This window comes from Macaca thibetana, chromosome 5, assembly GCF_024542745.1.
Source record: "Macaca thibetana thibetana isolate TM-01 chromosome 5, ASM2454274v1, whole genome shotgun sequence".
Lineage (NCBI taxonomy): Eukaryota > Metazoa > Chordata > Mammalia > Primates > Cercopithecidae > Macaca > Macaca thibetana.
This window is the reverse complement of record NC_065582.1, coordinates 46790453-46805912: the sequence shown is the minus strand read 5'-3', so window position 1 is coordinate 46805912 and position 15460 is coordinate 46790453. Positions and strand designations below refer to the sequence as shown.

Below are 15460 nucleotides of genomic sequence, written 5' to 3'. Positions count from 1 at the left end.
GCTTTTTCTTTCATTCTGTATCTCCTCCCTGCCTACACCAATATTCACTATCATGTTGTATCTTTTCTAACAGTTATGCCATATCCAGTCTTTAAAAATCCTTGGAGTAGCATTTTAAACACAGGTTTATGTTACTTAGCAAAATATATTCTTTCCCAAATCAAAAAATTTTTTTTAAAAATTCAAAGTTATAATCTCGGTATGAGGGTTCTTGTACTCATTTGCCAACTTTAAAATACACCCATATCTGTAACATGAACGGATTCAGTCTCAAAATGTGGTTTGGCTAGTGAATTTGATTGGAAACTCATTCCTGATTTAGTGAATTTATTAAATATGATGAGGTATTGAGAATAGGCATCAGATAAAATTGCTTAATGATTCTTATATAGCTAAACTCTGATCCACGGACTTTTTGTGTATTCACATTAGAATTGAAAGGAGCTGGCAGGACCAGCAATAGACTGACATGTGTGCAGAAAAACATGGACTAAAAATATCTTGCATTTGTATGGCACATCACAATTTATAATTACTTAATTTCTTATGATTTATACCTGCTTCATATTGCACCTGCCTCAAAGGGTTGTAAGGATTAAATGAAACAATGTGGGTGACTCCTGCACACATACTTCAATCACAATGAATGGGAACTCTCATTCTGATGACTGATCCCATTGTCTTCTGTAGGTGGTACACATTTCTATCTATCCTCATAAATCTGTTAGTCTTTTATTTAAGTTAGCATTGAAATTAAATAATAGTTACTTTCATTCACCTAGAGTTTTCTTTCTGAAGGGCATTGAGTGATTCACAGTGCATGAATTCCTCAGACTACATTCTATGTCTATATCATTATCTGTTTCTGGACCCTATATGTCAGTAGGAACAATTAAAAATAATATTGTATTGACTTCATATGAACTTTTTCAAACAAATTGTTAATTCGTGCTTAACTATCCAGCTCATTGAAAATTATATTTCCTCTTCAAGATGCTTTCCTCTGTCAGCAGTCTCAATTAGTCCTATTTTTCCATTACTTCCAATCACAAAGCTGTAATTTTGACTCCTTTTAAAAAGAGTTATTATAAACCAGACTAAAGAAAAAAAAATAAAGAAACTCTTACTTCTGAGAGCTGAAGGTCCCTTCTGAGAAAGGATGGAATACTCTACATAAAGCCAACAATCACAGACATAAAATTAATCTGGAGCCATTCGCAAACTATTTTTTTAAACTGGCTTTAATTAATTTGCTTTTAAGAGAAATAAAATGCTAACATGTGATCAGTATAATAGTTTATTCTGTTAACTTTGCCCTATAAAATATTTGCTTGGTCTTCAGCAAAAAGCCAGAATCTCAACTATTTGGAGAATATTTTTAGTAGCATAATTACAATATATACTCTTTAAAAATAGAAAATGTTTCCGAGCTTTAGTAGTATAACAAACATTGGTAGTTTCTCACCCAGAAATTGTTCCCCACAAACACCTTTGTTATTGCTCACAGAATCTCAATTTTGTTTAGGTGTTGTTCATTAAACCCCAATTTTTACTAGGTATCAAACCCTCCAATGGCCTCATCTCTAGATCCAGTCTCAGTCCTAGACCCTGGAGGGGAATCATAATTTGTCCAGATCCTCTTGCTAGTGATTGCTTTATTCTGGGGTATATGATGTAGTGTGGACGAATGAATGAGACAAGAGAGAAAGTCTGATGAGAAGATTCTAAACAGAGATGAAGAGGAAAGAGTTCCTCTTTTGCTCCTCAATGTTGCCATGTCTATATGCTATGAAACTGTAGCAGCCATTTTGGGACCATGAAGGAGGTTAGCCTGAAAGGATTTGCTGAAGATGGCAGAGTAGAAAGATGAAAATAAAGTAAGATTTTCATGACATTAGAAAGCTGCAGAGTTAACAAAATTGAAACTGCCTTACCTCTAGCGTTCTTGCTAGGTAAGACAATTAATCCTCTTATTATTTAAGATACTCTAAGTTGAGATCCTAATACTTGCAGCCAAAATCAGCCCAACTAAGATACAGCAATATCATCTTATAAGATCCTTGATAACAGCTGTAAGATACCTAACTTTAGTGATAAAAGTGGAGGCTCCTTCTCTTACTCTACGGCATTCCGAGCTCATTCTCTATCAGCTCCAAACTCTGTGGGCATGCATTATTATAACTTAGAAAGGAAAGGTGATTCGAAGTATTAGGCATATTAATAGATATGTCAAATATAAATGAGTAAGAACAACACATTATAATCATAAGAGAAGAGTACGATAAATAACAGACCTGAATTAATAGCTTTTGTAAAATTTATCATTTTGGATTGCCTACCCAGAACTAATGAATTTTTTTTTTTTTTTTTTTTTTTTTGAGACGGAGTCTCGCTTTGTCGCCCAGGCTGGAATGCAGTGGCGCAATCTCGCCTCACTGCAAGCTCCGCCTCCCAGGTTCACGCCATTCTCCTGCCTCAGCCTCCGAGTAGCTGGGACTACAGGCGCCCGCCACCTCGCCCGGCTAATTTTTTGTATTTTTAGTAGAGACGGGGTTTCACCGTGTTAGCCAGGATGGTCTCGATCTCCCGACCTCGTGATCCACCCGCCTCGGCCTCTCAAAGTGCTGGGATTACAGGCGTGAGCCACCGCGCCCGGCCAGAACTAATGAATTTTTACAATAATCCGAATTAGGCACATGAAATTGTAAACAACAATGGTAGTATAGAATAATGGCTAGAAATGGCCAGGATGAGATGTAATAAGTTTAAACGTAAAGTCATAGATTTATGTCCCAGAAAATGTAATGTACAAATTTTGGAAAGATCTAAAAAGGAGTCCTGCTAGTTTTAACAGTTTCCAAATCTGATACATAATGAATAGTGTTATATGGCTGCAATAAACGTTATGGTATCTTACCTTCATTAATTGAGTATAGTGTCTAGATTTATGGCTTCCAGCCCCAGGTAGATATCAAAATTATGTGTAGAGCTTTTAATTAGTAAATTTTATTTTAGAGTAGTTTTATGTTCACAGCAAAATTGAGTGGAAAGTACATAGAGTTGTCATATATCCCCTTCCACTACAACACAAAACCTTGATATTGTCAATAGACCGAACTCCTTCTCTACCCGACTACATCAGATTGGTATATTTTTTACAATGGATATCTACAATGATACATCATTATCACTCAAAGTCCATAGTTTACTATGGGTCTGTTCTTGATGTACATTCTATGGGCTTTGACATATATGTGATGACATATACCTAGCATTGCAATATTGTACAGAATAGCTTCACTGCCCTAAAAATCCTCCATGCTCTGCCTATTCATCCCTTCTTCCCCGAAACTCTTGGCAACCACTATTCTTTTTACTGTCTCCATAGTGTTGCCTTTTCCAGAATGTCATATAATTGGAATCATACAGCATATAACCTTTTCATGTTGGCTTCTTTCCCTTAGTAATATTTATTTAAGTTTCCTCCATGTCTTTTTCTAACTTGATAGCTCATTTCTTCTTAGCACTGAATAATTTTCCATTGTCTGGATTTGCCACAGTTTATTTATTCACTCACCTACTGAAAGGCATCTTGGCTGCTTCCAAATTTGGGCAATTATGAATAAATCTAGAAACATCCATGTGCAGGTTTTTATGAGAACATAAGTTTTCAGTTCATTTGGGTGTATGCCAAGAAGCATGATTGCTGGATCTTAGGGTAAGAGTATATCTAGCTTTGTAGCTAACTCCCTGTCTCCCAAAGCATTTTCATTATTTTGTATTTTCACCATTTTGTATTTTCACCAGCAATGAATGAAAGTTCCTATTGTTTCTGTAGTGCTTTTTTAAAATACCAATATCTGGGCCCAAATCCAGACCTAGTGAATCAGAATATTTTTGGATTGGACTTGGCTTTGTGCATTTTTTAAACTCCATAGGCAACAGGCAGTGACACTGGTCTAGATTCTAGATTAAGCAAGATTAGTTGTACTTAGCTCTGAATAGATCTCATCAGTGGGACATTATTTAGTTCTGAAATAACAGTTTTTAAAAAAAAGATATTTAAAAATTGAAGTGCAGCCGAAGGAAGCCAACCACAAAAGTGAAGAATCTTGCAATCATAGCATAGGATGAGTAGATGAAAGACCAAGAATATTTGGTCTAGAAGTGAAAGGACGTAGGGGGAACCCATGAAAGGAAGTCACATATTTATGCTGAATATTTAAGGCTTGACATGTGAAGAGTTGCTGTCATTTGTTATCTCTGAAATAAGAGTTAGGGAATTAATGTGTGAACGTTACAAGGCAAAAGAATCTCAGACCAATAGATAGAAAACTTTTCAAACCATTAAGTATTCAGCAATGAAAAGGACTGATTTTGGAAAAGAGTGATCTCATAACTATAAATTCTCCCAGAGGCCCATGACAGTACAGAATAAAATCAGGAAGGTTGTAAAGGGGACACTCGCCCTCAACAAGGAGTGGATTAGAAAACTTCTAAGGTTCCCTTGGACTCTGCAATTCTATGATATTCTGAGCAAATATATCACATAGAGATGACAGAAACATGACAAAGAAACCAAACTTGAAATCCATTTGTTAAGGCCAGGCGCAATGCCTCACACCTATAATCTCAGCCCTTTGGGAGGCCAAGGTGGGAGGATCATCCGAGGTCAGGAGTTCGAGACCAGCCTGGCTAACATGGTGAAACCCCATCTCTACTAAAAATACAAACATTAGCCAGGTGTGGCGATGTACACCTGTAGTTCCAGCTACTCGGGAGCCCGCAGCATGAGAATTGCTTGAACCCAGATGGTAGAGGTTGCAGGGAGCTGACAAATGTGCCATTGCACTCCAGCCTGAGTGACAGAGCGAGACTCAGTCTCAAAAAATAAAAAAAAATTTAAAAATCACTTGTTAAAAGCCTTTCATTGTATAGATAATTGCTAATACTAAGTGAACAACTACTATGTGACTGTCTCTTTATGCATGCTATTCTTAATTCTTACAGAAACACAGAAAGATGAGATGGCTATTATCATTTTATAGATGAGGAAAGCAAGTTTCTCAAGAGTTAGTTTGACTTACTTAAAGCATTTAACTAGTATGTAGAAGAGAAAGCACTTGAATCAATGTCTTGCCAAAGCCAAACCCTTAATGACATCTAAGAGAAGTTCTACAAAATACACACTAAACCCCTGTTTTGTGTTCAAGATCAATGATCTGCCACCAATGTTAATTTTCAAGCTTAGTTTCCTTCCAAGTTCCAAGTTTCCTAGCAACAAGGCTTACATTAAAGTGGTTCTTTCAGATTCCAACACCATTTCGTCTTCTCTCTACATCTTGCTGAACCCAAACTCTATTAGAAAACTAGTCCAAATCCTCCCTCCTGAAATCTGTGTTGACATCAACTCAAAATGAATTACTTATCCCAAGAAGTCTCACTGCATCTTATATTAAGTCTCTCCTAGTACTTAAAATGTTCTGCTTTGCATGAATTACATGTGTGTGTATGTGTTGTCTAATAACAATTTTTGTAGGTGTCTCATTTCTTCTACTAAGCTCTAAAATTCACTCCTAAGTTCCCCTGAAAAGTTGAATATAACACAAGGCACATGGTAAACAATCAATACATTTTGATTCAATAAATGAATGGAGCAAACATACTTTGCCACAAAGAGGTTAAGTGATTTGTCCAAGATCACAAAGGTAATTTGGCTCTCAACCAGAACTTACCGCAGAGCTTGTATAGAGCTTTTTTAAAAAAATAATTTTAAAATGTCCTGTGAAGCAATTCTGGTACATACTTAGATAATAAGAAACAAAAAAAGAACATGTTAATTATTGATTCAGCTCTCCAGGGGGCAGGAGAAAAGGGGGGCTTTTTCCTAAACTTAAAAAAAAAAAAGTTTAAGGAAAGTCCTCTGATTTTCTTCTCTGAAGAAAGAAAACCCAAAAATCTATTTGTTGGCATTTTTATGATATGTTGCCTCAGTTAATTAAAGCCAAGCTAAAGTACCTCAAACCAAGATCTGTCAGTGCAGTCGCTAAATATACAATTGCCAAAGTTCACAAATATCCAGAAACCTACATTTCCAATTAAGTAGATAGTATCATGGAGTTGAGAACACATTTTCTGAACAAATAAATCTGGAAAATGCTATTCGTATGCCATCATATTTAAGAACAGCAATAAATCATTTTAACAGCTTCTCTGCCATTTCACACATGGGGAAGACAAAATATCTTTTAACTAACAAAAGAGATCAGAGAGGAAACTAAAATCAGAGATCTTGGTAGAAAAACATAGCAAAAGGATATAAATTATTGTAAAAGGTTATTGTTTTATTCAAATGGACAATTTACATAAATGACCAGCTATATACTTGAAGTTAGTGGCAACACATGTAAAAGCCTGCAAAACCAATTCCAGAGATGAAATCAATTATGCTGAAGAGCCACAATACTCTTAAAGAGCAATCAATTAGGCTGAAAATTCATACTTTCAACTACTGACTCAAAATACTGGGAAAGTCATGTTACATAAAATAAGCTAATTGAAAAAAAGTGAATCCGATCATTTTAATGATTCTACCTATTCTCACATTAAATTTTGTATAAAACCACTGAAAATCAGATATTTTATGAAGAAAAGTGTTCCCTGAACAAACCGTGCTTTTTCTTTTACCTCTGGTCTAGCAATGGTGTTACCACATCCAGGAACACCATTGGCAATTATTTCTATCTACCCTTAACTCTTCTACTTTGCCTAAATTGTACTCATTCTTTAAGTTTTAGATGACGAGTTATTACCTTCAAGAATTCCTCCCTAAATGTTCTTCCTAACGCTGGATTAGGTATTCCCCAAATGAACACTAGACCTAGCACCCTGGTCTCACCCACTAATAAAGTACACATCACAGTGTTCTGTTATTTCTTATTTATTTGTATTCTCCCCAGATCTTGCAACATGAACACACACTCACACAGAAGCTTCTTTGGCCCAGGACGTAGCATCCACTATCTTCCCAAGAACACAATATGGACATAATTATTTTGCTTATATAAATACACTGTCATAAAAATAAGTAATTTTTATATTTTGCTTTTTGCTAAAAAATATCCACATCTTACTGAACATTTGTAATTGTATTCTGCAGCCTTCTCCACTTTGTCTCTTGGTCATGCTAACAGGAGCCCTCAGTCCTTCTGCAAGTTGGAAAATGTGTTGAAGTTTTGTGCATAGGTTCCTTTTGACATTTTCCATATTGATCTCCCCATTTGAGAATAGAGAAAATGTACTATATCATATAATTTATTTCAAATTGGTACCATGAAAACCTTTCTACAGAAAAACATACATCAGTGTGTGGCCAAGATTGAGAAATGTGTTCATTTTAGTATTCACACCAATATTTGCCAAATAACTGAGTCATATTTTTTTCTACTAAATTTGAATTTTATAAAAAGAGTGTTCACAGTGGATGCCATTGCAATAATTGTTGTAAGAGATTTTTAAAGCTCAACCTGTGATAGAAAACTTCAGTTGAAAGTCATTGTTAAGTTGACCAACCAGTTGTGATATTTGTTTCTATTCCTACACATTGACAGAAATGGAAAGATTGCGCCAGCCCTTTTTGTTGGATATTACATTAAGAAAATTACATTAGGCATTCTCTGTTAAAAGGGAACATTGGGGCAGCCCAGACTTTTTATATATTCAAATACAAATCAGTCACACTTAGACACTTAAGACAAGATAACATAATTCTAGCCAAGGGTGGAGCATAAACCATTCCCAAAACCTCTCAAAATACAGCAGGGCCAGCTGTGTAGATATAGGAACTAGACAGATTATGGTTGCTAGCCAAAAATAATCATTTCTGATTTTCTAGAGTCAAAATGAAACCCTGACACAATTGGATGTAAAAGAAAAATGTGTTGCATAACTTGAGGCCATGACTTGGGGTTGACTTCCCTTAATCTTCTCAGGCAGAGAGAGCTGCCTGTGATGTTATGCCAAATGCACACACACGACACTTGATCTCATTTATTCATTTTGATGCACTCTACGCACTCTACATGTCTGTGTTATGTGTCCTGACTCTCATTCTGCAACTCCCTCAAATTTTGTAAGCATCTTAGAACCTTCAGGGCTCATGGAAACACTGGTTAATACTAGAGTGGAGAAATAGCCATCCCCCTACCCACCTTACTTCTCTAACTGCACCCCCAACCCAAACACACACACAAATACATATGCACAGAGTTTCCCTAAGTTCAGAAGAAAAACTTTGGGAAGACAGATCGCCTTAGTGATAAAAATTTTCAGTATAATTATGGGAACCACCATAATCCTGTGAGGTGAGCTTATTCAAGAGTAAAAATAGCTGTCCTGAATGACACTGCATCTGGATAAAGCTCGCTTATGACACATTGCTGAACAGTAAAGCAATCCCACAAAAAGCACTTTTCAGCAAGCCAGACCAAATTTGTCCATGAATTTCCTTGTCTTGTTAGTTTAAATCTAATCCACTGCAGTATACTTTTCTAACAGACAAGCAACAGGTACGTTATCTTCCGTCATCACTGAAGTAGAAAGCATTCTATATGTGGTGTGGTGTGTGTGACATATATTTATTTGAAGAGGATGTGTGAGCAGGAAGAAACAATATCGGAACAAGAATGAAATCTTAGCAGCTATCTGTGTCATTGCTGCTATGGTCTGAATGTTGAAACTTGATTGCCAATGTGATAGCATTAAGAGGTAGGACCTTTAGGAGGTGATTACATCATGAGAGTAGAGCCTTCACAAATGGGATTAACGATCTTATAAAAGAGGTGTGAGGGAGCTGTCCATTCTTTTTGCACTCCCACCTTCCATCATGGGAGGACACAGCGACAGGGCGCCATCTTGGAAGCAGAGAGCAATCCTTACCAAACACCGAATCTACTGCTGCCTTCAGTCTGGATGTCCCAGAACTGTGAGAAATAAATTCCTGTTGTTTACAAATAACCCAGTATAAGGCATTCTGTTATAGCCACGAGAATAGACTACAATTGTCATCTTGGAGAAGTCCTTTCATTTCTCTAAGCAGCAGTTTCTACTCACTTGCACCTACATTATCTTATTTCAATTTTAAATAATATTGTTAAAATTGCTTAAAAGCTTACATTTAAATATATTCTAAGTCTCTCTCCAAGTATGTTAACTTATTAACACTAACAGAAGTCTTTCATAATTTTTGTAAAAGTCATTAACACATTTTGCTGATAAAATTAAAATGGCAAATTTAAGAGAAATAATATTTTGATAGATATTAATTAATTTTCCCCTTGATTAGATTTAACACTAAATAACAATATGCAAAACCAAGAAACAAGCAACAGAACATTATGAAGAACCAATATATTGTCCTAATAAACAGGATGGAAGAGTTTCACCAGAAAAATCAACCCACGATTGAGAAGAGAAACTGAGCTTGAGAATTACAACATTAATATAACATCAGATCTTAAGGAAAAACCTGGAAGCCAAAAATATATTCAAATTGTACTTGTTACTTTTCTAAAGAACAAATAAATAATATCATAAGGAAGTAGGAAACTAGTAACCACCAATCAGTGTGCTAGCTGTGTCTACTACCACAGTAAAAGTGATGCCTGAACCAATTTTAACTATGGTTCAATTTTTATGCCATACAGCTCTGCGGCTAGGAAATTTTCTAAAGACAAGATTACAAATTTTGCTTTGTAAATTTTTTTTTTAAATATCAGCAAAGAAGTAATGTCAATAGTCAAGACATGAAATTATCTAAGTTCTTATAAAATTGAAACAGAAAGGAAATTCTGTAAAAAATTAATGATTCAACTACTCATTGATGCTGCCTAAAAGCTCAATCTGCTCTTTAAAATTCTTTGAGCTTATTCCTTTTAAGATGTTTTATTTCAAGTTCAAAAAGTTATGACAGAATGCTAATTTTATTACTTAATTTATGAGAGTATAAATTTTTCTTTCCTCCAAAAAGTTTTATCACATCCTCAAGATATTTTTTATTCCCCTTTTTGATGTGTTAGACAAGATTACACATGCATATGCAATAAAAATATATAATTTACATCTGAAATACAAACTGCATTTAATCTGTACTTTGTAAGTAAAAACTCACAAGCAAACCAAAAACAACAGAAGTTCTTTTCTCACTAAACTCTTAGGTTCATTTCTTGACTTTTAAAATAGTAGTTGGAAAAGTATATGAATGAACACATACATCAAACAGATACTGAAATCCTCAAAGGTCATTTCTTGCTTTATACAATAATAAAAAATTCAAGGCAACTGTCAGAAAATAGCTGGCACAGCACCATACTGGGCTGACATCAAAGAAGGTGTTGATGTTATAGTTACTGTCAAATAAAAAAAAAAACCTTAGTTGGGGCTGTAATGATACTGAGATCCCACCCTGTGAACCTAACCATCTTGTTTTGACAAGAACAAAGAGAAACTAACTGTTCTCCTAGGAACATATTGGAATTCATAGCAGCCATTATTCCTCCAGGGATGTTTCTGAGAGAGGATAATGTCCTAAATCTCTGAGGATTTCTTTATTATGCAACACCCAGTATTAGTTTCCATCCTCTACCCCACCCTCCCACCTCCTGACATTAATGTTAATCAAGATCTACTCTGAAAACAAGAGACCCTTAACAGGCTGGAGATCCTCAGATACACATGCTAGAACACGGAGGTTAAGGCTAGACCATGGAGGCTCTTAAATATGAGGCTAAAAAGTTTGCTTGGTTAGAAAGGACAAAGGGAACCATGAAACTCATTAAAGCTAGGGACATATGAGATTTATTCTCTTAAGAGTAAATAATCTACTCTGGGGATGGTGCAATCAGAGTGTTTGAAAAAAGTGAAAAAGATTTGGTGGAATTGCTTTGACAAATATCCTAGAAAGTAAGAGAAATAAGAGATTAAGCCACAGTGAGGATACAGCAGAGGTGAGAGATCATGATGCTGCACAGACCTCAATCCAAAAAACGTAATGGCATTCTTCAACAAAGCTTGGTAACCTGACAGTGAAAAAAGCTGATAATGGAATGACCCCAAATTAGAGATTACCAAGCCAATGAAGATATTGAAGCTTTTAAAAGGTTAAGTATGGATCTAGAAGCACAGGTGAGGGAAAGGAGGTCTACAAAGTGCTTATGGGTGGGGGTGGCACTGAAGGGGTGGATGTGTAATTCTGCAAAATAAAATTACACAGGAGTTGTGACCACCTAAGTATGTCTTTATTATGCAACACCCAGCATTAGTTTCTATCCTCTACCACACAGCAAGCGGTAGACTGCACCAAAACACTCTCTCCAAATACAGCACAGAAATTCAGACTGGACCAACCACTTTGACTTCATTTAGAGGAAAGATTGTAATGGAAAAACAGTAGACAGGTGGAAGGTGGTCCTTGTAATTGAAAATAGATGTATTTCCCCACTGTCCTCCTAACAATCATGTGAGAGAGAATTTGCTTGAAGATAAAATTAACAAAACAGAATGACTTTGGATGGATCCAGAAAACTGTAAGGATTTTCACTGTTAACCTTATTATTTCTGTCACTTCTAAGGGAGATATCAGTAAAACCAGTTAACAGCATAGTATGCCAACATCTTTCTTTTATTTATATAAACATGGACTAAAATCCAGCATTATTTTTCTGATCATCTCTTATAAGCTATAATTCCAGCTCATAAAACTTGTATAAGAAACTCAGCAAAAAGCTTCTGTTTTTTGTTTGTTTGTTTGTTTTTGTGGTTTTTTAAAAATCAAATACAGGACAATGTAAGTCAATGTATCATTATTTTCCAGCTAACAAGGTGCTATTTTTTTCTCAATAAATATATTACTTCAGCTGAGGTTGGTCTGTTGAATTTTTCCAGCCCATTAGATTCTCACTTAATGAGATTTTTCTCTCTAAAGAAAATAGAGATATTGAATCAATATAACTTATAGAAAAGTCCAGAGCAGTGAAACATCTGCATAAACATCTTAATCACAGACATTGGAATCAGAAATAGAAATATCAGAATACCTATCCATCATGTTCTCATTACTTTAAATTTTATTTATATTGTACAACAAACATTATTTGTACGATATGCCTATCAGTTAATCATTTACATATCCACTGTTATGGCAAAATAAAATATTCAAACATAGAATAACAACAGAATAAGATGTAAGATATAAATGTTTGTCTCTTCTCACTAATGTCTATTTTAAAAATCACCTGGACTCATTAAATAATTCGTTTTTGTTGAGTCTGACAGCAGAAAGCATAAGGGCTTTTTTTTTTTTTTTTTTTTTTTTTTTTTTTAGATGGAGTCTCATTCACTCTCTCACCCAGGCTGAAGTGCGATGGTGGCATGATCTTGGCTCACTGCTACCTCAAGTGAATCTCCTGCCTCAGCCTCCCAAGTAGCTGGGATTACAGCCGTGCACCACCATGTCCAGCTAATTTTCGTATTTTCAGTAGAGACGGGGTTTCACCATGTTGGCCAGGCTGGTCTTGAACCCCTGACCTCAAGTGATTCTCCTCCCACAGTGATTCTCTCCCAAAGTACTGGGATTACAGCCATGAGCCTTTATGCCCAGCCATAAAGTATTTTCTCGCAAAAAAAATCTAAAGCAAAATGAAATCAATGTGTGCTTCCTTACCTAAGACCATAGGAGGCTGGAACTGGAATAGGGTTTAGAAATTGTGTCCATGGATTTTTAACCCCAGAGGGTCCACAGATGACACCAGCGTCTGAAATTACACAAGGAAGAACACATGTACTTGTGGATGTGTAGAGTGGGAGGAGAAATAATAGAGATGATATACATAGAGTTCAGAAGATTCTTAATGACTCTAAAAAAAGTAAGAGCACCCTCTTTAACTCAAACTCTTTATCTCACACAATAGGAAAAATAGAGGCCCAGATTGGGGAATAAAGTCACCCAAGGTGATGAAACTAGTTAGCGATTCAGATGACACTGGTTTCCTTAACGATAATCGAAATGCTCATTCCACTTTTCACACTGCCTCTATTCAAAGCCCTCCAATGTGAAATTTTAAAAATGCAGCTTTTGAAAATGGGAAGTTACAATACTTTACTGTTTGCTTTGTCACTCTTTTAGATTGTTCTTCTTCTGGGAAAAAAAAAAAAAACAGTTTGGAGCTTAAAAGTGGGAATTCATTTGAAAGAGGGAGAAAACTCTAAAGAAGCAGGATGCCCTTGCTTCCAAACTAGGAAAGAGATATGAAAACTTAATCTTCCAGCCAAGACAAGTTTTAAACATGATAAGGGTAGGTAGGTAATATTAGACAATTTGAGACCCCTACGTCTGTTATAAACCTCATTGAGTATAGAGATATAGGAATGGGCTGGCTCTGCAGCCAGATTATCTGAGTTCAAATTCAGTCTCTTTCACTTTCCAGGTGTAAAGTCTCAGGCAAGTTACTTAACTTAGCCTCTCTGTGCCTCTGTCTCAAATACATTGGGGACAGTAGTAGTACTTATCTTTATTTGGGTTTCTCAAAAATAGAACATGACAAGATCTCGGACACAGGTATTTGGCTTGGGAGATGTCTCTGGAAGGAGTTATGAATGACAAGAGTGAGACAGAGCTATAATAGGAGTAAATTATAGAAGTCGCTTCTATAAGCAATGGAAGTATGACTCAGCTGAGACTTCCAAGAGTGTACAGAATGCCTTATAGAACTGTCCATTCAAAGGGTGGGAAGCTAGAGAATTTACCCACCAGCTCTTGTGCGTCTGTGGTTGAGGGTTGCCCTGAGAATGTTAAATCCACTTCACTTCTGTGCCAGGACATAAAAGGATCTAGTGACTTCCTGCACTTTAGAGAAGGCCTGAACAGGCAGACTGATACTTGTGCATGGAGTGAGACACTCAGCACAAGTCTGAGCTCACACAAAACTCTCTGCCATAGTGATGGCTGAAATCTGAGTTATGTCACAGTGACACAGGGCACTGGAAGCATTGGCTGTGTTGTCTACCTCAAAAGCATTGTTGTAGGGACTTAATAAAGTAATTCATGTAAAGTGGTTAGAACAAACCTCACATATAGCAAGGGATCAATTATGTTAGCTGTGATACTTCTTTTTAACATTTACTGAGTGCCTACCAGACACTAAGTACTATACCATGTGATACAAAAATAATGACAATAAATTAAGCGAATAAATAAATACTAAACACTCTGCTCTCAGTCTCTTCACAGTTTACCACAGGCAGCAAAGAAGCATTTGCCAGTCAAAGCAGTAGACACCAAGATAAATGTATATATTGGGGGGTAATTGCTACACAAAGTGGATAGCAACACACTCTGCCCAGAGATCATAACAGTCAGAAAGATTTCCCAGAGGATGTGCCATCTGAACACAATATTACCAGACACATAGGAGTGGCCTCAGGAATGGCCGTGGAGATGACTGAAATCAGAGTTAAGTCACAATGACACAAGGCAGTGAAGGCATTGGCTGTATTATCTACCTCAGAGCATTGTTGTAGGAATTTAATAAAGTAATTCATGTCAAGTGGTTAGAACAAAGCTGGCACATAGCAAGAGATGTGCATTTCAAGTACTGAGAGCAACATATACAGAAGCAAGTCACAGAAGCAAGAAAGAACATGGAGCTTTTAGAGAACAGCCAGGGCGCTCAAGGAGGCCAAGACATTGAATTCCATGGCTGACTGTTAGAAAATAAAGCTGTACCATGAAGAGGTCAAGCTGTGGTCATAAAGGATAAACAGCTACATTTGCCTTAGTTTGGGATTAATTCTACGGGCAAAAGGGAATAAGGAAAGGATTTGTTTTTAGGAACTTGCTGGAAGTATGGAGGATAGATTTGTGGAAAACTATACCGGATACAGAAAGGATCAGATGGTATTCTATTACAATAATCCAAGGTAAATGTTGTGAAGATCTGAACTCATCTGGAAGAGTGGTAGTGAAGAGGTCAAATTTATAGGTTTTGATGACTGGATATACATGGAAATTAAGAAAGAATCATGTTTCTGAGATGACCCCAGGTTTCTGTCTTAAGTGGTTGCTTGTTTAGCAATGCTGTCAACCAAACGGGAAATAAATAAGGGACATGCATCTTAAAGAAAGGAGAAGAAAATAATGAGCTCTTTTTTTGTTTGTTTGTTTTTGTTTTTGAAACAGAGTCAATGAGCTCATTTTGAACCTGTTGGCTTTGAAGGATCTACCTAGTGCACACTCTCTGCAGCTGCTCTACTCGTGTCCATTGTGAACTCAGTGAAAGCGAGGTGAGAAAGGCACAGAGAGGTCCCCATAATGCTCTGCAAGGCACTTTGCAGGATTTTTCTGGATCCCAAAGTGAAACCAGACCTTAATAAGTACACCTGCGATATTTTAGTCAACTATAACTAA

At 36.3% G+C, this 15460-nt stretch overlaps 1 protein-coding gene across 6 annotated transcripts in view; it reads right to left on the bottom strand.

Moving 5' to 3' along the window:
- INPP4B (inositol polyphosphate-4-phosphatase type II B) overlaps positions 1 to 15460 on the bottom strand; it is an 817532-nt gene that overhangs the window by 721343 nt on the left and 80729 nt on the right. For 4 of the 6 annotated variants that reach the window (XM_050791147.1, XM_050791146.1, XM_050791152.1 and 1 more), the window contains exon 2: positions 12719 to 12809. The exons of the other annotated variants lie outside the window; for them this stretch is intronic. The gene's annotated coding sequence lies outside the window, so the exon portion shown is untranslated. The remainder of the gene's footprint in view (positions 1 to 12718; positions 12810 to 15460) is intronic. 6 annotated transcript variants of the gene reach the window in all.